Source organism: Dasypus novemcinctus, chromosome 6 (assembly GCF_030445035.2).
Source record: "Dasypus novemcinctus isolate mDasNov1 chromosome 6, mDasNov1.1.hap2, whole genome shotgun sequence".
Lineage (NCBI taxonomy): Eukaryota > Metazoa > Chordata > Mammalia > Cingulata > Dasypodidae > Dasypus > Dasypus novemcinctus.
Genome location: NC_080678.1, coordinates 93,983,641 through 94,011,182, shown reverse-complemented (window position 1 = coordinate 94,011,182; position 27,542 = coordinate 93,983,641). Strand labels below are relative to the sequence as shown.

The 27,542-nt window shown below is 38.6% G+C and overlaps 1 pseudogene; it reads right to left on the bottom strand.

Moving 5' to 3' along the window:
- Positions 1-27,177, bottom strand: LOC101423097 (caprin-1-like; annotated as a pseudogene).
- Between the last annotated feature and the right edge of the window lie 365 nt (positions 27,178-27,542).

The following is a 27,542-nucleotide window of genomic DNA, read 5'->3' as shown; positions in this document are numbered from 1 at the left end:
TTAATTAACTTGCTGTGTGTTCAGTTGCAGAATCCTTGTTTGGTCTTAGGGGCCCTCCATGATCTCTTGGGGTTCACTGTGATCCACTGCTGAGAGCCTCACTTGAAATTCTGCTGATATCCATCCTGCTGATAGAGTAGTCCTGGAGAGCACTGAACTAGGATTGTATTAACCACTGTTTTGGAGTGTTAGAGAATGAAGGTCAGTAACTATCATATCCTCCTCTGAATCCATTGGCAGGGCCCCATTATCCATTCATCAACCCTCTAGTACCATGGGAGCCTCCACGAGACACACCACTCTGTAGAAATCCAGTGTTCTGCTGGGGAGGCTGCTGGTGGGTCCCAGTCACTTGATGGGTGTCCAGGGAACCGTGGTAAGTGCCAACCACTTTTTGAAGATGTTCTCACTGAAGTTGTTTGTTCTACTTGGTGAGGCTGACTGTAAAAGTTCTGATTATAACTAGCCTGGTACTGATAAGTTTCTAGTTCATTAACAGGAGGAACTGGGGCATTCATATTGAACACTGTTTGCATGGATTGGAATGGGGCTGGATTTACATTGATTCCACTGCTATGTAAAGATTTGCTTGTCCCAAGCTGGAACACCTGAGGCTGAGAAGCAACAGGAAGGGATGATGGTGCTGTATTCAGGTCTGTATTTTAAAAGTTTGTTGCCTGAATCTGGTGAAATGTTTTTTTGGTTTTTTTTGTGGCCATTGCTGTGTAGCATGAGAAGGCTGATACAAGGGCTGAGATGCTTTGGACCCCTCACTTGTAGGTGAACCAAAGGACCTGTGTAGCTTCTGGTTGTACAGGAACTGATTAGGTTGAGCAAATCTATTTTATTTATTTATTTCTCCTCCGCCTCCCCTGTTGTTTTGCACTCACTGTCTGTTCTCTGTGTCTGTTTGTTGTGTGCTTGCCTCCTTTTTAGGAGACACCTGCAACTGAACCAGGGACCTCCCAGGTGGGAGAGAGGAGCCCAATGGCTTGAGCCACCTCCACTCCACAGAGCAAGTCTAGATTCAGAATGAACTGGAGGGGAAGCCACCTGGGGCATGTCCATATTTTGTATTGAATTCATGGGTTGTGCAGATACAATGGCAGGATCAGCACTGAATCCCATATTATATAGGGCCCCTGCATTTGCACCATAAGGTCCTTACTCAGTGCCTTCTCACAAAGGGATCTGCCTGGAGTCAGAGTGGGGCTCTGGTACTGAAGGAGATGTAGGCTGTGGTTACTGCTGCAGTGAATAGAACACCTTGACTGTTTCAACTGTCCACTCTTCTACCTGCTCCTTTTCACTGCTGCTAAACTGTGTTTCCACCACAAATAGTCTATTTACATACTCTGTTGATTCAACCTCACTTTGTTCAGTGTATTCTTCTGCAGGCTCAGATTCAGCTTCAGCTTCCTACAGTCTTCAGCTGTAGGTGCAGAGGCTGCCACCTCTTCCTCACACAGGCCATTCTGGTGGTTGGGGATTTTGACTGGAAAACACACTCAACAATTTTCTTTAGAGCTTTATAGGCGGCTCCACATACAGACTTTTCCTTCCCTTCCAGCCAAGTCCCACAGGTGAATGGAGACATGTTCATTCAACCTTAAGCTCATGTCCTCTTCAGGGTACACTAATAGAATTCATCCAACAATGACAATTCCTCTTCAGACTGTACCTGCACTCCATTCAAACCTTGTTTCAGGTCAATTTGCACTTCATCTCCCAAGTTGTCCAAAATATACTGCAGCTCAAGTACAGTTTTGAAACATTTCTGTTCACTTTCTTCTCTCATAAGATGCTCCCAGCTTGCTGTCTTCTTTATTGTTTTCTGAATATCTTGACTTAATGCCGTGAAACTCCTCTGCAATTCTTTTGCAAGCTCCAGGTTATTTTGACTTCCTGGTACTTAGATACCGCATCCGGCTGACCTTGATTAGGCCTTTGCCCTTTGCTCTTTCCTTCCTGGTGACCATCAAGCAAGCTTCCCCCTTATCTTCTCCAGGTTCGGAATTTTCTTGTCTATTACTTCGAAAATCGGTTTACGGCCTGGGTCTGGACAGCCCCGGCCCCTGCCTCACTCCTGGAGGAGCCCGACGGGGGTGGCGTTTCGGACGACGTGCTGTGGTTTCCGCTCTAGCTGGTGGCCAGGGCATCTTTAGACGGTGAGGGGAGAGGAGAACAAGCGGGAGCGTGGGGAGTCACGAGATGCACAGGACGAGACGTCGGGCGGACATGTTTTTAAAGGGCAATCTTTGGACACATACACAGCTTCTGAGGCAGAGGCAAGAGGGAAGGCAGAAGTATCCTTTGGTAAGTGGGTGGGAACATATTAGGGTCCTGTAAGATAAAAGAGAACCACAAAATTAGTACTCAAAACCTTCACCCTGAAAACAACAAAAATCTCACCAAATACTTGAACTTTGCTGCTTTGACAGCAGAGGGCGTCATTAAACTTGGAATGTTGTAAAACACCCCAATACCACAAAAATGAACAGGAAGAAATGCCTTGTCCATGCAGAAATAGTGAAGAAAATCAGGAAACGATTTTTTCACATATATCGCCTGAGGAAAATTACCTGCCATTCCCTTGAAAAACAACCATGTAGCAGAAGAGAACTGTACATCAACACTCCAAACAGAAATATATTCAAACAAGAATTTGGGAATATGAAAAAACACCTTGAATTTGAAATTCAAAAACCAAAACCAGAAATGGAAAAAAAAGAAGCAGGAATGAACAGAGTCGGTAGATTCAGGAAAGAAATGGAAGAAAAAGACAAAGATATCTTAGATATAAAAGGTGCCCAAGAACAAATAGATCCAAATAAAAACATAAAAAAGAGATATTGAAGATAGACTGGAAAACAACCAAGAGAAGGAAATGACATAAAGGAGCAAACAGGATCAGAAAGGGAGTAATAGAAATGGAAGACGGGCAAACAATGAATAATAATCATATTTTCAGGATCCTTGAATAAGAACAACACAAAAAAATGGAACAGAGCTAATATTTAAAATTATAATACAAAATTTTCCATATACAGAAAAAGACATGAATCTACATATTCAAATATTGCCTTTTCACTTGGTATCTCGTAAAATTAACTAGCAAAGAAAACCTCTGAGGAATAGCCTGGTAAAACTATTAGATTTGAAAGATAAAATCCTCAAGACTTCAAGGCAAAAATATCAAATAACATACAAAGGTAAAAGAAAGTTAACTACCATCAGACTTTTCAAAACCAACATACAAAGCAAGGCGACATAGATCAGCCTTTTAAAAAGCTGAATGAAAGTGTGTGTGAACTGAGAATTTTATATCTAGCCAAGGTGTCCTTAAAATTTTAGGTGTATAGAAAGATAATTTCAACAAACATGAACTTAGGGAATTATGCACACTTCAATTCTTCTTGAGGAATCTGCTAGGGGATGAGCTTCATCCAACCAAGTGATGACTGATGAAACTTCAGCAAAAATATATGTGCAAGACTAAACAAAGTGTGGAGGTGGGAAAATAATGTACAAATATTGCATATTGTGACAAATAGAAACAGTGAAGCAAGGAAATAATAAAGATAATATAAATTAAGGATGTAAAAATTAGAAAATTTTGTCTAATTAACAAACCAACATCCTTATCTTTGAAAAAAATTATCGTGAAACCACAAGATAATTTGGTCAAGAAAAAAGAGAGAAGCCTAAATACAGAAAATAAGTAATGTCATATAATGTCAAAGGGGAAATAACCATTGAAACAGAAGGCATTTTTTTAAAGGTAAGAAGAGTGATTTGCAACATCTATGGAAATAAATGTGAAAATCTAAATGAAAATGCTTAATTTTTTAGGGAAATAAAGATTACCAAAATTTCCCCCTTTAGAGTACAAAAACTCAGTAGACCAATTTCCACAGAACAAATCAAGAAAACTTTTAAGGAACAACCATACAAAATAAACCCTAGGCCCATTTGGTTTCACAGGGGAGTTCTACCAAATCGTCAAGGACCAGGAAACATCTTGCTATGAAAATTATTACAGACCATTGAAAGGGGAAAAAATTCTTCCTAATTTCCTTTATGAAATTATACCTAAACAAGATAAAAACAGCACAAAGAAAGAAAAATATAGACTAATATCATTCATGAATATCAATGTAAAAATCATAAAAAAATATTAGCAAGCAGAATTCAACACTACTTTAAGAAGACAATGCACCATGACAATGTGAAATTTATTCTAGTATGCAATGTTGGTTCAATATAAGAAATTAATTAATAAAATCAGACACTATATTATTAGATATAAGGAAAAATATGATTTTATGATTATCTCCATAGATTCTGAAAAAGCCTTTCACAATAGTCAATGTGCATTTGAAAAACCACTCAAGAAAATAGGAATTGAGGGATTTTTTCCTATCATGATTATATATATCATGATTATATCTAGACCTTAGTATTAAAGTTAGTATTTTATTTAATAGGGAAAAAATATAGAAATATTTTCACTAGAGGCAATGATGTCCATTATTTCTGCTATTACTAGGGGTTTTGGACAAGAGAAAATGGACAGCAGACATAAGAATAGGTAAAGAAAAAGTAAAGCATCCCTTTTGTAGATGATATAATACTATACCTAGAAAACCCCATAAAATCAATAATAAAAATAATTCAAACATAAAATAGTCCATTTAGGGAAGCAGACTTGGCCCAGTGGATAGGGCATCCATCTACCACATGGGAGGTCCACGGTTCAAACCCTGGGCCTCCTTGACCCGTGTGGAGCTGGTGCATGTGCAGTACTGATGTGTGCAAGGAGTGCCATGCCACGCAGGGCTGTCCCCTGCATAGGGGAGCCCCATGCGCAAGGAGTGCACCCCATAAGGAGAGCTGCCCAGCATGAAAGAAAGTGCAGCCTGGCGCCGCACACACGGAGAGTTGACTCAGCAAGATGACACAGCAAAAAGAAACACAGATTCCTGTGCTACTGACAACAACAGAAGCAGACAAAAACAAGAACATGCAGAAAATGGGCACAGAGAACAGACAACTGGGGTGGGGGGGAGGGGAGAAAAATAAATAAAATAAATCTTAAAAAAAAAAGAATCCATTTAAAAAATAAACAGCTTTGACATACACAAACAATAACCAGTTAGAAGAAATAATGGTAGACAAAAATCACATTTGCAATAGTAAAAAATAAGATTAAAATGATATTAAACAAATAAGATTAAAGAAATGTGTAAAATTTATATAAGGAAAATTTTAAAACACTTTTGCAAGATACAAAAGTACATTTGAAGTAATGGAGACATCCCTGTTCTTGGATAAGACATTATAAAACATTATAAAAATGTAAATTCTCCTCCTAAATTAATGTATATATTTAGTGTATACTTTAAAAAATTACCAACCAGCTATTTCTTCAGAGTATACAATTTGATCGTAAAGTTCATATGGAAAACAAACACGCATAAACTAGTGAAGAAAACATTAAATATAATGTTTTTAAGAGGGCCTATGGCTCCTACACGCTGGTTTATTGGACTTACCCTGATCAGTTGACAGGGAGGTGAAGAGGGTCACCTACCACACCAGAGAGCCAAGAGTGCCTACAGCTGCAAGTAGGAGAATTGCATCCATCATCCATGTGGAATTTAAGCCCCCTCTTGATGTAGAGGAGGCCTGGACATAACCAACCCAGGGTCCACAGGATGGAGGATAGAGTTTGGATTAGAGTGGACTTACTGGTGTTCTGCTGAGGAACTATTGTGATTAGTAAGGGAAGAAATTGTAGTAGTGATGTGGAGACAGTGGCCATGGTGGCTGCTGAGGGTAGGGAGATGGTAGAAGAGATATGGTGTGGAGGCATTTTCAGGATTTGGAGTTGTCCTAGGTGGTGTTGCAGGCACAGATGCTGGATGTTGTGTGTCCTGTCATGGCCCACTGGGTGGACTGGGGGAGAGTGTGGACTACAATGTGGACCACTGTACATGTGGTGCAGCAGTGCTCCAGAATGTATTCGCCAGGTGCAGTGGATGTGCCGTAATGATGGAAGAGGTTGTTGATGTGGAAGGGGTGGGGTGGGTGGGATGGGGAGTATGTGGGGACCTCAGGGCTCACAGTGACAATAAATCTCCATTGCTTGAAGGGCCATGTTTAGAGATACTTGCAACAATGTTGAGGGCTTGACATGCTCGACTGCCATAACACATTGCAGATTTGCATACAGGGCAACACTTATTGCAATGATAGAAGGCAAAACATGAAACACAAAGCTTTTGCATTTTTAAATTTTTTGATACCCCAATTTATTTTTACCTTAATTTTTCTAAATTAATATGTATTCTATATCTAACCTTTAAACTCATCACTATATTCCATTTTACTATTAATGGAACCTGGCAAAATATTGGGCTTCATTTTTGAAGAAGTTTTGGATCACAGAGAGGTTCAATAATGGCAGCAGAGGAATACTGGTGTGGGATGTTATTGACAGGGGACACGTGGTTGGCAGGGAGTTCTCCAGGGCATATATCCAGGGTACATAAAAATGTTTGGATATTTTCATAGTGGTTACAATTAAAAACAACAACTGAGGGAGTGCTGAGTTCCTAGCCAGGGGAGCTCTATCACAGTCCCTAAAGGAACAGCAACAATCCCCCAAGTGCAACAGCAAAGACCAAAAAAGAAGGAAGGTCCAACAATGAGCCCTTGATACTAATGCCTATGCTTGTAACCCTGCGCATCTGAAGTAAGAACAAGGCCTAGAGCTGCAGGGTGCCTAATAGTTACCTCCTGAGAGCCTCTGTGTTGCTCAAATGTGGCCAGTCTCCAAGCCAAATTCAGCATGTAAATGTGTTGCCTTCCCCCCAGTGTGGGACATGACTCCCGGGGATGAGCCTCCCTGGTGCCAAGGGATTACTACCAAGTACCAACTGATGATGTAACTAGAAAATGACCTTGAATACAAGGGTCAACTTGGACCAGCAGACTATTTCAGTCTACATATAATACCAGGAGTTAAAAATGCTTTTTGACCTGAATAAAAGGGGGAAATGGAAAGGACAAATGAATTTATATGGCTGTGAGTCTCCAAAAAAGAGCTGGGAGGTTATCAGAGGGGTCATCCTTATGCACAACTCAGCAGAGTCCCAGAGACAGATAAAGTGGATACAACCCCAGGTATTGGTTCTTCTGAGGGCTACAGAGACCCACAGGTTCTATGGTTATGGCAGATGGAATTCAGTGCCATGTCAGTTGGCCCTACTTTGAAGTTTGTGTTTCTGTGTGATGGAGCTGGACTCTGATGTGATCTTTTTTCACAAGCCTCTCCTGTTACTTTTACCAGACCTGTGGTTGGTGCTGAGGTTTAGTATATACCCATGGGGCCTGAATCTCTGGACTGTCCATGTGATAGCCAGACCCTGAGCCTCAACAGACTAGCAACTCCTACACTCTGGTTTATTGGATTTGCCCCACTCAGCTAACATGGAGGTGAAGAAGGTCAACCACCACACCAGGGAGCCAAGAGTGCCTACAACTACAAGCAGGAAAATTGCATCCGTCATCCATGTGGAATCTAAGCCCCCTCTTGATATAGATGTGGAGTGGACACAACCATTCCAGGATCCACAGGATGGAGGAATAGAATATGGATTAGAGTGGACTTACTGATATTCTATTCATGAACTATTGTGATTAGTAATCGAAGAAAATGTAGCATTGATTTGGAGAAAGTGGCCATGGTAGCTGCTGAGGGTAGGGAGTGGGAAGAAGAGATGTAATGTGGGGCATTTTCAGGACTTGGGCTGTCCTGGGTGGTACTGCAGGGACTGTTACTGGACATTGTATGTCCTCCCATGGCCCATTGGGTGGACTGGGGGAGAGTGTAAACTATAATGTGGACCATTGACCATGTGATGCAGCAGTGCTCAGAGATGTATTCACCAAGCACAATGAATGTCCCATGATGATGGAAGAGGTTGTTGATATGGGAGGAGTGGGATGAGGGGGGTGAGGGTAATATGGGGACCTCATATTTTTTTAATGTAACATTAAAAAATAAAGACAAAAATAAAAAAATTAAAAATTAAAAAAAAAGACACAAATAGATCTGTGGAATAAAATGGAAGGTTGAGAAGTAGACCCAATACATGTGGAAATTTAGCCTTTGATACTGGCATCTTAAATCACTGTTGTAAAGATGGACTTTTAAGTTAGGTACTGGGAGAAGTAGGTAAGTATTTGGAAGAAAACAAAGTTAGATCGATATCCCCAAACATACAGTTGTAAATGAAAAAATGAAATCCTATAAGTTCTAGAAGAAAACCTGGGTGAAAGATTCTTTAATCTTTGTATAGAGAATGACTTTCTAACTATGGCTCAAATTCTGGAAGCAATAGAAGAAAAGATGGATAAGTTTGACTGCATAAAAATACAAAATTTTTGCATGACAAAACCCACTCTAGTGGTTTGAAGCTGTATGTACACCCAGAAAAACATGTTCTTAAATCTAATCCATTCTTGTGGATGTAAGCCCATTGTAAGCAGAATCTTTTGATGAGGCTATTCCAGTTAAGGTGTGGCCCACCTCAATCAGGATGGTCTTAATCTTATTACTGGATTCCTTTGTAAATGGGGGGGGGGGGGAGAGAGAGAGAGAGAGAGAGAGAGAGAGAGAGAGAGAGAGAGACAGAGAGAGAGAGAGAGAGACAGAGAGAGAGACAGAGAGAGAGAGAGACAGAGAGAGAGAGAGAGAGAGAGAAGAGAAGCTGAAATCAGCAAAACACAGAAGAGAAGGGAAAAACCAGCAGATGCCACTATTTGCCTTGCTATGAGACAGAGGATCAAGGATCACTGCCAGCTGGTAGTGGGAGAGAAAGCATTGCCATGATGATGCCTCAATTTGGATGCTTTTCCAGCCTCAAAATTGTAAGCTAATATGTTCTCCTTGTTTACCCTGAGTCATTTCATGACACTTATTTTAAGCAGCCTAGGAAACTAAAACACTCACCATAAACATAGTCAAAAGGAAATTAACAAAGTAGAAGAAAAATATTTGTCACTTATGCCAAAGACAAAGGGTTAATATCCCTAGTAAAGAACACTCAAGAATTAAGGAACAAAGGATTAAAAAATATATAGAAATATGCTAAAAAGACATGAACAGACAATTTTAAAAATGTAAAATGGCTTTCAAATGTATGCAAAAATGTTCATTCATAATTAGAGGAATGAAAACTAAAACAACACTAAGACATCCTTTATCACCTATCAGGCTGGTAAAAATTTAACATATGGCAGTACATTCTGTTGGAGAGCCTGTGGAGAAACAGGTCCTTGCATATACTGCTGCTGAGAATCCAAAATATGAAACACCTTCAGAGGAGAATTTGGCAGTACTTAACACAACTGAATTTACACTTAACTTTGAAAAATAATTGTAATTTACTTCCATTAAATTAATATAGGTTAGCCTAATTTATATAATACATAATTAAGATTATCAGTGATACTTACATATGTATTAATGCTTTTGTTTTGAACCAGTATGCTCTGTTTTTCTCATCCAAATCCCGAGGTGACTCAGTTTCAATGATAATTTCTTCATGATCTATGGCACTAATCCATTGTGTGGGTTCTGATGTATTTCACCTGTTTTATGTCATAGGTGCAGTGAAGCTGTTTATTAACATAAATCCAGTGTGTCATACAAATGTTATACAAATGTTGAACAAACACTAATGCTTGAGGTTTAACATCTGCCTGGAAGCAGTTTTATTTTTTTAAACAAATCAATTTTATTGATACATATTAACAAAGCATAAATTCACCCAAAGTATACAATCAATGGTATTTGGTATAATCACATAATTTTACATTTATCACTTCAGTCATTATTAGAACATTCTCATTATTTCAATAATAATAAACAAAAAAGACAAACAAGCAAAATTCCTTACCTCTCAATCTTGCTATGCTTTCCCTGCTGTGCATAACTGTTATTTCTGGTTATTCTTGCACAATTATTTATTAAGCAATTTTACTTAGATATATTCACATATAAAGTCACCAAGATCATTTTCAAAATCATTTTCATCATGCAAAAGATGTCTTTATATTGCCCTTGAATCAAGAACCATACAATTCATCTCCACCATATTTCTCCTACAAGAGTGCTTTTAACTGTCATGCTAAGCATTCTCTGCCCCCCCCTTTCCTTCCAAATCTTTACTTTTTCTTTTTACCAGGGTAAAACATGCTTATGTATTTATCTGCTTTCATTAGAGAAGTTGTGAGTTTACAAAACGAACATGCATAAAATACATGATTTGTGTACACCACCCCACCAACAGCAATACCTTGCATTGTGTGGAACATTTGTTACTATTGATGATAGTGTTGCCAGATTTTCTCTAGGTTCTTGGCTAAGCTACAAAAAAATAAAAGAATTTTAAGTGCAAGCCAGTTTAGTTAGGCCAATAATTTATTAAGAAATAGAGAGAAGAGAAATGGGAGAAAATAACAGATTATGGGTCTCTGGTAGAGAGGAAAGGGGAGATAAAGAGGGCTGATTTACAGACTATAATTCCTCATTACATGTTACAAATCCCCAGGTTTACTTGCATGCTGATCCATGCAGGGGGAGAAAAGGGAAGAAAAGGGCAAGGGAAAAAGGGGAAAGGGCCCATTTAGCTTCCACTCTTGCCTTTTAAACCATTAATTATTCTGCCCCTTGCTAATGTAGGGGGAAGAATCCCAGTTATTTGCTGTTTTGATTGATTATACTATCTCAGTCCCCAGGGAGGGCCCAATGATAAGGCCCCTGGAGAATATCCAGGGCTTCTCCTGGCTTCTGGAGGAAACCCTGGTGTGAATGGGGTTCTCACAAGGTACTTCCAGCAGCCATCTTGTGGGGTATCCATGGCCAATTGTTTAATGGTAGTGATTTTTCTGCCAGGATGCAGATTCGTCTCTTTATCCCCTAACTAGCCTGCTTTAATAGAACTTTTAAATAATTGTACTATTTGTTTAAATAGTAGTTACTTTTGTTGCAATTGATAAGAAATATTAAAATATTTCTTCCTTTATTTACATTAGATTTATTTTTCCCATATACCACCCTATTATTACTACTTTGTGTTAATAGCACACATTTGCTATAATTCCTGAAAGAACATTCTTACAATTGTACTATTAACTATATAGGTCATCATCTACAATAGGGTTCACTGTGTTGTACAGTCCTGTGTTCTGTCTTCTAATTTTTATTCTATTAATATATATATTCTAAAATTTCCTCTTTTAACCACATACACCTATACAGTTTGGTCCTGTTGATTACAATCACAATAATGTGCTACCATCACTGCCATCCATTTCCAAACTTTTACAATCAAATTAATTGGAAATTCTGTACAAATTTAGCATCAACTCCTCTTTTGCTAACCCATATTTATCACCTAATAACCTGTATTCTAGATTATAACTCTGAGTTTATTATGATTAGATCATAACAGTGAAATCATACAATATTTGTCCTTTCATGTCTGGCTTATTTCACTCAACATAATGTCCTCAAGGTTCATCTATGTTGTTACATGCATCAGTATATCATTCCTTTTTACAGCTGAGTAATATTCTATCATATATATGTACCACATTTTGTTTATCCATTCATCAGTTGATGTACACTTGGATTATTCCCATCTTTTAGCAAGTGTGAATAATGCCACTGTGACATTGGTGTACAAATCTTTTTCAATCCCTGCTTTCACTTCTTCTGGGTATATACCTATAGATGGGATTGCTGGATCATGTGGCAATTCTATACTTATCTTCCTGAGGACCCTGCTGAACTATTTTCCACAGGGGCTGCACCATGTTACATTCTTACCAACAATGAATGAATGTTCCTATTTCTCCACAACCTCTCCAACACTGGCTATTCCAGTAGGTATGAAATGATATCTCGTTGTTTTGATTTGCATTTCCCTAGTAGCTAATGATGTTGAGCATCTTTTCATGTGCTTTTTAGCCATTTGTATTTCTTTTTTGAAAAAAAGTTTCTTCAAGTCTTTTGCCCAATTTGTAATTGGGTTGTTTGTCTTTTTTATTATTGAGTTGTAGGATTTCTTTACTTTTTCTGGACATTACATCTTTATCAGATATATGGTTTCCAAATATTTTTTCCATTGAGTAGATTGTCATCTCACTTTCTTGACAAAGCCATTTTATGCCCAAAAGTTCTTCATTTTGAAGAGGTCCCAAGTATCTATTTTTTTTCTTTCATTGCTTGTGTTTGGGTGTAAAGTCTGAGAAACCATTGCTTATCACAAGAAATCAAAGATGCTTCCCTACATTTTCTTCTAGTACTTTTGTAGTTCTGTTTCTTATATTTAGGTCTTCCATTCATTTTGAGTTAAATTTTCTATATGATGTGAGATAGGGGTGCTCTTTCATTCTTTTGCATGTGGATATGCAGTCCTCTAAGCACCATATGTTGAAGAGACTCTTTCCTAGTTGAGTGGACTAGTTAACTTTGTCAAAAAATCAATTGGCCATAGATGTATCTGTTTCTGAACTCTCAACTCAATTCCATTGGCATATCTATTCTTATGCCAGTACAATGCTGTCTTGACCACTGTAGCTTTGTAATATGCTTTAAAGTGAGGAAGTGTGAGTAGTCCACCAACTTTGTTCTTTTTCAAGATGTTTTTGGCTATTTGGGGCCCATTATCCTGGAGTGATGTTTGCATCATAAAATGAGTTAAGTAGTGTTCCCTCCTTCTCAACTTTGTGGAAGACTTTGAGTAGGATTGGTATTAGATCTTCTTGGAATGAATTTACCTGTGTAGCTATCTGGTTCTGGGCTTTTCTTCACTGGGAGGTTTTTAATGACTGATTCATTGTAATTGGCCTATTGATATCTTTTCTTTCTTCTAGAGTTAGTGTACAATGTTTGTTTGTTTCTAGGAATTTGCCCATTTCATCCAGGTTGTCTAATTTGTTTGCCTAAAGTTATTCATAGTATCCTCTTATGATCCTTTGTATTCTGTGGAGTCGATTATATCCCCTCTCTCATTTCTAACTTTATTTACACCTTCTCATTTTTGTTTTTTTTTTTTTTGGTTGAGCTAAGGGCTTGTCAATTTTATTGCTTTTCTGAGAGAACCAACTTTTTGTTTTGTTAATGCTTTCTATTGTTTTTTTTTTCAATTCTCCATTTCATTTATTTCTGCTCTCATCCTTATTATGTCTTTCCTCTGCTTGTTTTGGAATTAGTTTACTGTTCTTTTTCTAGTACCTCCAGGTGTGCAGTAAAGTGTTTGCTTTAGTTCTTTCTTCTTTTTTTTTTAAATATGAGCATTTAGGGCTATTAATTCCCCTCTCAGAATTTTCTTCAGTTCATCCTATAAGATCTCATTATGAAGATGCGAATCTTCATGAATCTCAAGATATTTACTGATTTCTCTTGCAATTCTTCTTTAACCCATGATTGTTTGAGTGTGCTGTTTAACTTCCAAATCTTTGTGAATTTTCCAGTTCTCTGCCTATTATTGATTTCCAGTTTCATTCCATTATAGTCAGAAATTTGCATAATTTCAATCTCTTTAAATTTATGGAGACTTGTTTTATGACCCATCATGTGGTCTATCCTGGAGATTGATCCTTGCACACTTGACAAGAAAGTATATTCTCATGTTTTGGAGTGTAATGTTCTGTTAATGTCTATTGACTCTATTTCACTTATCATATCTTTCAGGATCTCTGATTTCTTATTGATCCTCAGCCTAGATGTTCTATCTATTGATGAGGATGGTGTACTGAATTCTCCAATTATTAGTGTAGGAACATCTATTTCTGTCTTCAGTTTTGCCAGTGTTTGCCTCATGTATTTTGGGGTACAATGGTTAGGTGCATAAATATTTATCATTGTTATTTCTTCTTGGTTGATTTCTCCTTTTATTACTATATAGTGTCTTTGTCTCTTTTAATGGGTTTGCATTTAAAGCATATTTTGTCCATTATTAGTATAGCTACCTCAACTCTTTTTTGGTTACAATGTGTATGGAATATCTTTTTCCTAACCTTTCCCTTCCAACCTATTTGTGTCTTGGAGTCTAAGGTGAGTCTCTTTTAAACTGCATATATTTGGATCATGGTATTTTATCCATTTTTCCAATCTATGTCTTTTGATTAGGGTCATTGAATTGGTTAATAGTCAATATTATTTATCTAAAGGCAGTACTTAGTTCAGTCATTGTATCTTTTAGTTTTTAAATGTCATATCTTCTTTTGTCTCTCTCTTTACCCTTTTGGTTACCCTTACTGATAATCTTCATTTCTTCACTCTACTCTAAGCCTCTCACTTGTGTCTTTTCCTTTCATCTTTCAGAACTTCTTTTAGTATTTCTTGTCAGGCAGGTCTCGTGTTGATGAACTCTCTCAGTTCTGTTTATCTGTGAATATTTTAAACTCTCCCTCATTTTTTAAAGACAGTTTTGCTGGATAAAGAATTTTGGGCTGGCAGTTTTTCTCTTTCAGTACCTTTAATATATCATATCACTTCCTTTTTGCATCCATGGTTTCTGATGAGCAATTAGCACTCAGTCTTATTGTGGTTCCCTTGTATGTGAGGAATAAACTTTCTCTTGCTCTTTTCAGAATTCTTTCTTTATATTTGGCATTTGACATTCTGATCAGTATGTCTTGGAGAAGGTTTATTAGGATTCATTTTGTTTCGTATATGTTGCACTCCTTGTAAATGTACATTTGTGTCTTTCATAAGAGTTGGGAAACCTGGGGCTACTAGTTCCTCAAATATTCTTTCTATCCCTTTTTTCTTCTCTTTTCCTCTTGGACATCCATGATGTATATGTTTGTATGCTTTAGGCTGTCATTCAAATCTCTAAGAGGCTGCTCAATTTTTCTTCATTTTTTTATTACCTTTTTAAAAAAGATACATAAATCACACAAAATGTTACAAAAAAATATTAGAGTTCCCATATATCCCATTCTCCATATCCCCCATTTCTCCCACATCAACAACTTCTTTCATTAGTGTGGTAAATTCATTGCATTTGATGAGTACATTTTGGAGCATTTCTACACAGCATGGATTATAGTTTATGTTGTAGTTTACATTCTCCCACAGGCTATTCAGTGGGATATGGCAGGATATATAATGTCCTGCATCTGTCCCTGCAGTATCATTCAGAACAACTCCATATCTTCAAAATGCCCCCATATCACACCTTTTCTTCCCTCTCCCTGCCCTCAGCAACTCCTGTGGCCACTGTCTCCACATCAATAATATAATTTCTTCCATTGCTAGAATCACAATAATTCTATAGTAGAATACCAGTAAATCCACTCTAATCTATATTTTATTTCTCCATCCTGAGGACCCCGGGATGGCAATGCCCACTGCACCTCTAAATTGAGAGGGGGCTTAGATTCCACATGACTGATGGATGGAATTCTCCTGCTTGCAGCTATTGGCTCTCTCAGTTCTTATGTCTGTATGATTTCTGTTTCCTGTCTTCTAGTTTGCTGATTCTTTCGTCTGCCTATTCAGATCTGCTGTTATATGACTTTAGTGTATTTTATTTAAAATTTTTTTATTTACTTGCCTTTTTGTTAAAGATATATAGATCACAAAAAATATTACATTAAAAAATATAAGAGGTTCCCATATACCCCACACCCCACACCACTCCTCCCACATCAACAACCTCTTTCATCATTGTGGCACATTCATTGCATTTGGTAAATACATTTTGGAGCACTGCTGCACCACATGGTTTATAGTTTGCATTGTAGTTTACACACTCCCCAAGTACATTCAATGGGTTATGGCAGGGTATATAATGTCCAGCATCTGTCCCTGCAATATCATTTAGGACAACTCCAAGTCCCAAAACTGCCCCCACATCACATCTCTTCTTCCCTCTCCCTGCCCTCAGCAACTACTGTGGCCAATGTCTCCACATCAATGACACAGTTTCTTCTATTGCTAGAGTCACAATAGTATACAATAGAATACCATTAAGTTCACTCTAATCCATATTTTATTCCTCCATTCTGTGGACACTGGGATGATGATGTCCACTCCACCTCTAAATAGAGAGGGGGATTAGATCCAAGATGGTTGATGGATGTGATTTTCCTGCTTGCAATTGTAGGCACTCTTGGTTCCTTGGTGTGGTGGTATACAATCCTCACCTCCCTGTTAGTTGATCTGGATAAGTCCAGTGAGCTGGAGAGTAGGCATTTCAACTCTGCTGAGGCTCAGGGCCCAGCTGACACATGGTCAGTTCAGAGACTCAAGTCTCCTGAGTGTACACTAATCCCAGTGTCAACCACAGGTTCAGTAAAAGTGACAGAAGAGGCATGTGTAGAAAGGTCACATCTGAGCCCAACTCAACATTTAGATACATTACCTTTAGTGCATTTTAAGCTCTTTTATTGTGCACTTTATCCACATAATTTGTTATGTTTATTTTTATGCTTTCAAATAAATTCCTCTTTGTAATCACACAGTATCTTCTTAATATCCTTTATCTCTTTATCCATATTTTTCTTCATCTCCTTGAATTGCTTTAGGATATTTGTTTGAATATCTTTGATTATTTTTTTAACCAAATTCTATGTCTCCTCTGAAGTTTAATTAGTTGCCTTGTCTGAGCTATATCTTCTTGTTTCTTAATATAGCTTGTAATTTTTTTGCTGATATCTAGGTATCTTAATATCTTGATGAGTTTCCTCTGAATTTCAGTTTCTCTCTCTTGACTATGGTGTTATTGTTGATTGGCTTTTTGTTTGACACTAAGTTGAACTTATTTGAATTTTTGTGCAATTATTTCACCCCAAAGTGAAAGCTTCTTTTCCTCTGTTCTTTCTCTGGCAATCTTAATCTATTCTATTTATGTTTGTAAACTAATCGGTTCCTCTGGATATAATTCCCTTTGTATTAAATTCAAAGGTTATACTTACTTTTAAAAATTAAGATTAGGGCTTTGATTCAGCCACATCAGTAGGGTGTTGAATCCCTGCCTCCTTGGTGGGTGGACACGCACACAGAGAAGAATGCAGAGGAGAGAGACAGCTACATGGATATGGTGGAGGCCCAAGGAAAAGAGATGAGCTTGATAGTTTACAGCTGAATAGAACAGAGAAGTTGAGAAACCCTGAGATGAGTGTTATGCCAGCCTACAGCTGAGACTGGACCCATGGAGCCTTAAGAAGGAAGAGGAAGGCTGAACCCTTGCAAACATTGCCCACCAGCTTGCATCAACATGTGGCAACAGACTTTGGGTAAGAAAGTACCTCTTATGGTACCTTGAGTTTGACTCTTTAGGGCCTTGTAACTGTAAGCTTCTACCCTAAATAAATAGCCTTTATAAATATCAAGAGATGGGGGATGGGGAGTGGGGTATATGGGATATATGGAGTATATGTTTTTTAATGTAACATTTTGTGTGATCTATTAATTTTAAAAAAAGATAATTGAAAATTAAACTAAATTTAAAAAAAGTCAACAGAGTTCTGGAATTTTGCTTCAGCACCCCTTTGGCTGACTAATACAGGCATTAACTGACATTTGTCCCGGATTATCTTTGTAAGCATATGGTTTAGAAGAGAGAGATAGCTATCTCCCTCTGGATCAAAGAGAAAGCATGCTATTCAATTTCTTTCTTCTACGGCTTTCTCTCTTTGTCTGAATTTCATTCTCTTATAAAGTACTTCATTAATAGGATTAAGAGTCTTCCTGATTGATGTAGGACACACCCTTACTGAAGTATCCTCACCAAAAGGTCTTACAATGGGTTTACACTCACAGGAAGGAATTGGACTTAATAACATGTTTTTCTGGGAATACATACAATTTCAAAGCACCAATACAGGTAGCATCTTGTTTTCTTTATCTTACTCTGTGGAATTAGGGATTGGGAAGCAGATATGAAAACTGATGCTGGGATGGTGGAGTTGGCCCAGTGGTTAGGGCATCCACCTACCACATGGGAGGTCTGTGGTTCAAACCCCGGGCCTCCTTGACCCATGTGGAGCTGGCCCATGTGCAGTGCTGATGCGCACAATGCAGGGGTGTTCCCCACATAGGGGAGCCCCATGCACAAGGAGTGCGCCCCGTAAGGAGAGCTGCCCAGCATGAAAAAATGTGCAGCCTGCCTAGGAATGGCACTGCACACACAGAGATGATGCAGCAAGGTGACTCAACAAAAAGAAACACAGATTCCCTTTGCCGCTGACACCAACAGAAGCAGACAAAAGAAGACACAGCAAATAGACACAGAGAACAAGCAACCGGGGTTGGGGAGAGGGGAGAGAAATAAAAAAATAAAATAAAATAAAAACTGATGCTGGCCACTGGAGTTGCTGTAAATAATAAACATCCTTTATCTCTGACAAAGGAGCCTCATTTTTTTACTACTGACATCCACTGAAGCTATGGAAGGCTAACTTGCTAGCTTTAACTAAGATAAAATCTTAGACTCTTCATAGTTCTTGATAATTCTATGCCAAAATCAGAGCCCTGATTTGGAAGGAGTGAGATGTTGGGACTTGGAAAAGAACCACGTAGGTTGCTCCACTGAAAATCTTGAATACTAAAATTCCCCTGAGCCCTTTAGCCTGCATATGTTGTCCCATCCCCTGTTAAATGTAGTTTTATCCCCTTTCTTGATGGCAATGCACAACTGCTCCTTGCAAGCAGCACATGTGTACCTTAGGGCCCATCCCACCTTCCCTTCTAGTTGCAAGACAAATAACTTAAGTCAAGTCTCACCTAAATTTTGTGGAAGTTTTAAACTTGATAAGAAATCAAGCTCCAAAGAAATTGCAGGACTTTGTCAACATGACTGGCAGGAACTGGGTGAACATGTGTGGGACTGAATCTTGACTGTAAGAATGCTGAATCAAGTTGAGGGGAGGGAAGAACATAAAGTTGTATAAAGCAGTTTAGTAATGGGAAAACATTCTTTCATGATATAGGTTTTAAGGTCCTATAAGGATCTTAGAAGATAGTGCTACTATGTTGTTTATAGGTCCTTAGAAGCTTGGAGAAAGCAATGGATCATCCCAAGGAAAGCAGAAATACTAGAATTACTACTTGGCTATTTGATCCCCAATGATATTAAAGAAGAGATGCCATGTGGAGTTTATGGCAAGGCTAGGTAGAAAATTGCAATATTAGAACAATAGGGTTCTGAAGAAAGCCTATGCACCACTTAATAAACAGCCCCTTGTGTGCTACTGGGATCTGGTAGAGATGTAGCATCTGACCTTGGGTTATAAGACATTCAGAACTATCCATCATGAGCTGCATCCTGTCAGAACCATGAAGTCATAAGGTTGAGTGGCTCTATCAGCAATCCATTGTTGGATGGAATAGGTATAACTGAGATCAGCCTCAAGCAGAACCAGAGGGTACAGGTAAGCTATATGAGCAGATGACTTAGACTCCAAAGTCACCCATCACTGTTTCCCCAGCACCTCTCACTCAGCTCATTTCAAGGCTACATAGAGGTCCTTTAAGCCAACTGATAGAAAAGGAAAAAGTCTCTCTAAGCCTGATTTATAGATGTTTTTTTTCAGTACATGGTTGCAAATTTAAAATGGGCAGCTCCTGCACTGCAGCCTCATTCAGGAGAGAGCCTGAAAGACAAAGGTGAGGAGAACCCCTCCAAAAGGCAGAGATTTGGGGCAGTGTAGCTTGTCATCTGCTTTGTGTGGAAAGAGAAGTGACTTGAGGTAAGAATATATATAGACATGTGGGCAGCAGTGAAAGGCTTGGCTGGTCAGAGATCTGGAAAGAGAAGGGACAAGGAGGTCTTGGAAAAGACATACAGATAGTCCAATGGGAATAGTCATGGAGTACGACAATATTTGTATTGCATGTTGATGCCCGCCAGAGAGCATCTATCATGGAAAAGGCCCTAACCAATCCAGTGTGACTCAGCCAGCTCATACTAACTAGATTTTATCATTGGCCACACCACTCCTGGGAAACTGAGCTAAAGAAGAGACTGTCCAAGGTGACAGAGATGGATTTTATGTCTGGGCCCAGGAGCACAAGTTCTGACTTACAAAGACTAATCTAAATAATGCTTCTGCCAAATGTTCAATGTTCAATGAACTAGCAACAGAGAGACCAACAATGGGCCCATGATATAGCACCATACCTCAAGAACATGAATGTCTTCTACTCTGGAAGGAGCAATGATTCATCTTGACTGGAATCTACACATATCCTGGGTGTGAGTTTGCCTTTACTGTTTGCAGGACCTCATGTTACACCACAATCCAAGGGCTTGAAGGAATGGCAATGCAGGCACGTGTGATCCTGCATAATATCACCTTGGACCAAAGTACTCATACACCAAAGGAGATGCAGGAGTTTGCCCATGGCATCAGTGTTCACTGATCACATCCCACACCATACCACCCAGAAGTGCATGACAGAACAGTGAAAGAACTTTTTGAAGGTGCAGCTGAAGTGTTACCTTGGAGTTGATTCCCTGTTGGGATGGTGAGCCATTCTCCATGATGCAGTATATGCAGTATATACACTGATGACCATTATATGATGCTGCATCAAATAGCATCCTTGCCAACACTTGTTATTTTCCATTTAGTTAATAATAACTATTCTACAGAAGATGAAGTGGTATATCATTGTGGTTTTGATTTGCATTTCCCCAATGGCTAATGATGTTGAATATCTTTTCATGTCTTTATTGGTCATTTGCATATTTTCTTTGAGAAATGTCTATTCAAGTCCTTTGTTGATTTTTAAAATTGGGTTGTCTTTTTACTGTTGAGTTGTAGGTATTTTTATATATTCTGGATATTAAGCCCTTATCAGATATATGGTATCCAAATATTTCCTCCCACTCTGTAGTTTGTCTTTTCACTTTTTTGATAATGTCTTTTGGTACATGAAAGTTTTAAAATTTTGATGAAGTACAGCTTATCTATTTTTTCTTTTATTTCTCATGCTTTGGGTGTAAAGTCGAAGAATCCATTGCCAAATACAAGGTCCTGATGATGTACCTTTAAGTTATTTTCTAGGAGTTTTATTGCTTTGGTTCTTATGTTTAGATCTTTGATCCATTTTGAGTTAAATTTGTTTATGGCATGAGGTAGGAGTCTGTTTTAATTCTTTGTTTGTGGATATCCAGTTTTTGTAGCACCATTTTTGAAAGAGACTATTCTTTTCCCATTGCATGTACTTGGCATCCTTTTTGAAAATCAATTGGTCAATGAGGTTTGTGTCTATTTCTGAATTCAATTCTATTCTATTGTTCTGTTGTCTGTCCTTGTGCCAATACCACACTGTTTTTAACTGTTTAAGCTTTGTTTGAATATGTTTTAAAATTGAGAAATATGGGTCTTCCAACTTTGTTCTTTTTTTCAGAATGATTTTGACTATTTGTGGCTCCATACCCCTCCATATGAATTTGATCATTGGCTTTTACATTTCTACAAAGAAGGTTGTTGGAATTTTCATTGGGTTGCTTTGAATGTATAAACTTCTTTGGGTAGAACTGATATATTAACAGTGTTTGATTTTCCAATCCATGAACTTGGAATGTCCTTTAATTTCTTTAGGTCTTCTTTAATTTCTTTCAGCAATGTTTTGCAGTTTTTCATGTACAAGTTCTTTACATCCTTTGTTAAATTTATTTCTTGATATCTGATTCTGTTAGTTGATAATGTAAATGGAATGTTTTTCTTCATATCCTTTTCAGATTGTCCATTACTAATGTATAGTATCATACACCACTGATTTTTGCATGTTGATCCTGTACCCTGTCATTTTATGAATTCATTTATTAACTCTAGTAGCTTTGATGTGGATTCTTCAGAATTTTCTATGTAAATACTCTCCATGAGTAAAATAGAAGAAGTTTTATTTCTTCCTTTCAAATTTGGATGACTTTTATTTCTTTTTTTTTTTTTTTTTTTTTTTGCTTAATTGCTCTTACTAGAACTTACGGAATAATATTGAATAGAAGAGGTATTAGTGTCTTGGAATGGGGAAATCTTTCTTCTGTCATTTTTTGAGTACTGTTTCTTCATTTTCTGCTCTATATTTTCTTTTAAAAAGATCTATGCCAGGGTCCTTCTTCTCTCTCTCTCTTTTAAACCATAGTAATGTATTATGCTTTTTAGCAATGAGTTCTAGGAGATTTTTCAAGATGGTCTAATTCACTGATTTATTCTTCTGTAGCATTTGATAAGTAACTCATCCTTTTCCTCTATTTTTATTTTTATTTCACCAATTGTCTTTTTCATCTGATTACAATGCTTTCTGATTACTGATTTTTCCTTTTGCACATTTGGAGTTTTCCTATAGCTGTCATAGCACTAAATAGAAAAGGCTAGTGTCTGTTAGAGTTTGGATGAATATAGTATGGCTTGTCTGTGCAGCAGTAGAGTCTGTAGCCATTCTTTCATTCAAGAAAGATTTATTAAGCATGGCTTATATAAACCCTAGGAATAGTACAGTGTAAAAGATTGAGACTTGGATTTGCATTCAAGCAAAATAATCTAGAAGTAATAATTGTAAGTAAAAGAGGAAAAATATGACAGACATATTCTAACATTTCTTTTTTTGGAGGAACATTTTTTATAGGAGAACCCTTCCTCAATGATAATTTTCTTTTTGCTTGTAAGGATGGAGAGTGGTCTGTATTTCAGGCCCAGATCAAATTACTGAAATATGCCTGGATTTAATTAAGTTTCCAGCATTAATTGGGGTTCTCTAAAGAAACAGAACGAGAGTAGATATCTATAAATAATATGAGATTTTATAAAATTGTCTCATGTGACTGTGGGTATGCACAAAGCCAAATTACATAAGGTGGGATGCAAGCCAGGAACTCAGATGAAGGTCCTCATTGAATTCTCCAGGAGACATTGGATATCTGAAGTAGAGATGGGGATTCTCTCCCTGAATGCTGAAATCACCTCTACTTTTAAGGCCTTCAACTCATTGGATGAGATGTCACTTCTTGCTGACATCAATCTCTTTGGTTGACTGTAGATGTAACCACCATTTATGTAATGAAATCAATAATTATTAAAGTCCATGAAATGTCTTTGTATTGCAATTAGCCCATTGCTTGCTTGACCAAAAATTGGGCACCATTACCAGACCAATTTAACACAGTAGCCAAACCATCTCAGTCCACCCATTATCAACTTGGCAGCCATACATACACATCCCTTTAAACCATACTTAGTCTCCAAATAAAAACAATAATATATATAGATAGCTATAGGTACAGATATATAGATACAGGTATATAGATATATAGATATACAGAGATATAGAGATACATAGATATATAGATATACATTTCTGGATAACAGTAGTTGTGTAGAACCAGAAACACACTAAGTCCCTCTAGAATAGGGTGCCAGTCCTTGGGTAATAATCACTCTTAAATCTGACATCATTAAATACTACAACATGAAACTAACACAACTTTTATGTTACATGACAAGGAGAAAGAATAGGGAAGAAAAAAGATATTTGTTTTATGTACATACACAAACATACAACAAAACAAGGAAAAAATATTCATGACCATCATAGTCCTTATTCTGTACCTGGTAATGTAGCTGAAGTTCATTTTTATCACTACCTTCTTCTACTACCCATCCCCTGTTCCCTTTACCCTCAGCAAGCACCTCAGCTAGCCACGGTTCTTTGCCCGGTGATGTGACCAAACTTTCATTCCTGAAGGTCTGTGGTCATTGTTAGTCCTGCTTGGATTGGATTGTTTCAATTTTCCATTGACTTTAATCACAGGGCCTGGTAGTACTAAGAGTCGCCCTAGGGGATCTCCTGTATTCCAGACAAAGTGTTCTTTACTCTCATTGTGTAGGTGAGGTCCTATTTCCCCCTTATAGTCAGGATCCATTACCCCAGCCAATACAGTAATTCCTTTCTTTGTCTGTTGATTCAGATGCATGAGGGACCCAAAGTGGCCAGGTGGCAGTCTTAACTTCCACTTCAGTGAAATTGTTATTGTACTACCTCGTGGAAGCACTATTCCTTTGGAATTAAGACCTGTAGACCAGCAGAGCTTAAAGTTTCAGGGACAGGGAGCAAAAATTTTCCTAGTGGATCACTAGGGGTAAAAGTGAGTGGCGCCACTCCCATTTCCATCCCTAAATTCCTGGACCCATGAATCCTGGCTTTGAGAAAAACACCATCTTAAGGTGGGTGCTGATCTAGAGTATACACAACCTTCTGAAAAACATTGCCTCAGCCCTGCAAAGTTTGCTGCCTAGTTGGTGCCTTGAGTCTTCAGAAGGTCATTTCACCATTCTATCAATCCAGCTGCTTCAGGATAATGGGGGATATGGTAAAAAACAGTGAATTCCATGAGCATTTGCCCATTCCTGCACATCATTTGTTGTGAAGTAGGTTCCTTGATCAGAAGAGGTGCTGTGTGGAATACTATGGTGGTGGATAAAACATTTGGTAAGTCCATGGATTGCAGTTTGGAAAGAAGCACTGTGTGCAGGGAAGGCAAACACTTATCTAGGGTATGTGTCTATTACAGTTAGAAAAAATTGCTGCCTTTTCCATGATGGAAGTGGTCCAATGTTGTCAACCTGCCACCAGGTAGCAGGTTGATCACCTGGGGGAAAGATACCATATAAGGGGTTGTGTCTCTGCTGCTGGCAGATTGGGCACCTAGCCTTGGCTATACTCAAGTTGGCCTTGGTGAGGGGAAGTCCATTTTGCTGAGTCCATACATAACCTCCATCACAACCACCATGGCTACTTTATTCATGAGCCCATTGGGCAATGACAGAAGAAAGAGCTCAGTTCTATCCACACAACAGGTCATTTTATGCACTAGATTATTAAGGCTTTCCTCTGCTAAATTCACACATATTTTCTGGTGAATATTCACACATATTTTCATGAATTTTGCCCACTCAGAAAGGTCTAGCCAAATACCTCTTCCCCAGATCTCTTTGTCATCAATTTTCCAATCTTGTAGTTGGTGCTGGGGTTTAAGATATATCTAGGGGATTTGAGTCTCATCTCTGGACTGACAATATGATAGCCACGCCCTGAACCTCAACAGACTTCAACTCCTACACTCTGATTTATTGGACTTACCCCACTCAGCTAACATGGAGTTGAAGAATGCCAACCATCACACCATGGAGCCGAGAGTGCTGACAACTGGAAAGCAGGAGGATTGCATCCAGTATCCATGTGGAATCTAAGCCCCTTCTTGACATAGATGTGCAATGGACACAACCAATCCAAGGTCCACAGAGAAAATGTGGCATTGGTTTGGGAAAAGTGGCCATGGTGGCTGCTGGGTATGGGGAATGGGAGGAAGAGATGAGGTGTGGAGGCGTTTTCGGGACTTGGAATTGTCCTGGGTGGTGCTTCATGGATAATTATGGGACATTGTAGATCACCCCAGGGCCCACTGGATGGAACGTGGGAGAGTATGGGCTATGATGTGGACCATTGACCATGAGGTGCAGCGATACCCAGAGATGTACTTACGAAATGCAATGGATGTGCCATGATGATGGGAGAGAATGTTGCTGTGGGGGGAATGGGGGGTAGGGGCAGTGAGGTTGAATGGGACTTCATATTTTTTTAAAAATGAATAAAAATTTTTTTTTCCAGTCTTCCAAGTCTCTGACCATCCAGCAAAACTATAGGCAATAGCTCATGTATCAATGTACAAACACCCTTCTGGCCATTTTTCCTTCCAAGAAAAATGAACAACCAGGTACGTTGCTCAAAATTCTGCCCACTGGGAGGAATTCCCATCACCACTGTTTTTCAGGAACATACCAGAATAGAACTACAGTGCTGCAACTGTCCACTTTCAGGTGGTAACTGCAAGAAATGTGGAGCTATTTATAAATCAGGCCCACGTATTTTCTTCCTCAGTCAATTGATTGTAAGAAACACCCCAAGAGGATATAGCTATGGATTAGGAATGTGAAGGTAATGTGACAGAGTGGTAATCATGGGTATTTGGGCCACTTCCTCATGTAACTTACTTGTGCCTTCAGGACCTGCTCAAGCCCAGTCTCATATATACGATTTCCACTTTATGATGAGTGCTACTGTTCACACCTAAATTTATGGTTTAATGGGTCAAACAATATCCAGCTCATTATAGGCAGCTCAGGTCTCCTGGTAACTTGGTGGCCCATGGTTAAGTATTCAGTCACTACTAAGCCCCAGTAGTGAGCCAAAAGCTGTTTCTCAAAATGAGAGCAGTTATCTGCCTTGGATGCCAGGGCTTTGTTCCAAAGCCTAGGAGTTTGCATTGTGATTCCTTATAGAGGCCTACCATATGTGCCAGATGGCATCTCTACTTGCCAGTGATACTTCCAGCACCATTGGATCTGCTGGATCATATGGCCCAAATGACAGTGAAGCTTGCACAGCAACCTGGACCTGTTGCAGAGCCTCCTCTTGCTCTGGTCCCCACTCGAAACTAGCAGCTTTACTGGTTACTTGGTAAATGGACCAGAGTAGCACACCCAAGTGAGGAATATGTTGACTCCAAAATCCAAAGAGGTCCACTAAGCATTGTGCCTCTTTTTTGTTCATAGGAAGAGCCAAATGTAACAACTTATCCTTCACTTTAGAAGGAATATCTTGACATGCCCCATGCCAATGGATACCTAGAGATTGCATTGAAGTGGAAGACCCTATATTTTTGTTGGATTTATCTCCCATCCTCTTTCACACAAATGCCTTACCAAAAAGTCTAGAGCCATTGGTACTTCTTGCTGGCTACGTCCAGTCAGCATATCATCAAAATAATGGACCAGTGTGATGTCTTGTAGGAAGGAAAGATGATCAGTATCCCTGCAAACAATATTAAGACATAAGAATAGAGAGTTGATGTGCCCTTGAAGTAGGACAATGAAAGGTTATTGCTGGTCTTGACAGCTGAAAGCAAACTGTTCTGGTGGTCCTTAATAATGGCAATTGAGAAAAAAAGCATTTGCCAGATAAATAGCTGCATACCAGGTACCAGCAGATGTGCTGATTTGCTCAAGCAATGATCCCACACCCAGAACAGCAGCTACAATTGGAGTAACCACCTGGTTAAGTTTACAGTAATCCTCTGTCATGCTCCAAGTTCATCTGTTTTTTGCATAGGCCAAGTAGGAGAATTTAATGTGGATGTGGTGGGAATCACCATCCCTGCATCCTTCAAATCCTTAATGGTGGCATTAATCTGTGCAGTCCCTCCAGGAAAACAGCATTGCTATTGATTTACTATTTTTCTAGGTATGGGATGTTCTAGTGGCTTTCACCTGGCCTTTCATACCACAATAACTCTCACTCAACAAGTCAGGGATCCAATGTAGGGATTCTGCCAGTTTCAGAATGTGTCTATTCCAATTACTCATTCTGGAACTGGGGAAATAACTATAGAATTGGTCCAGGAATGCCCTGGACCCAGTGTGGGATGGACCTGAGCTAAAACTCCATT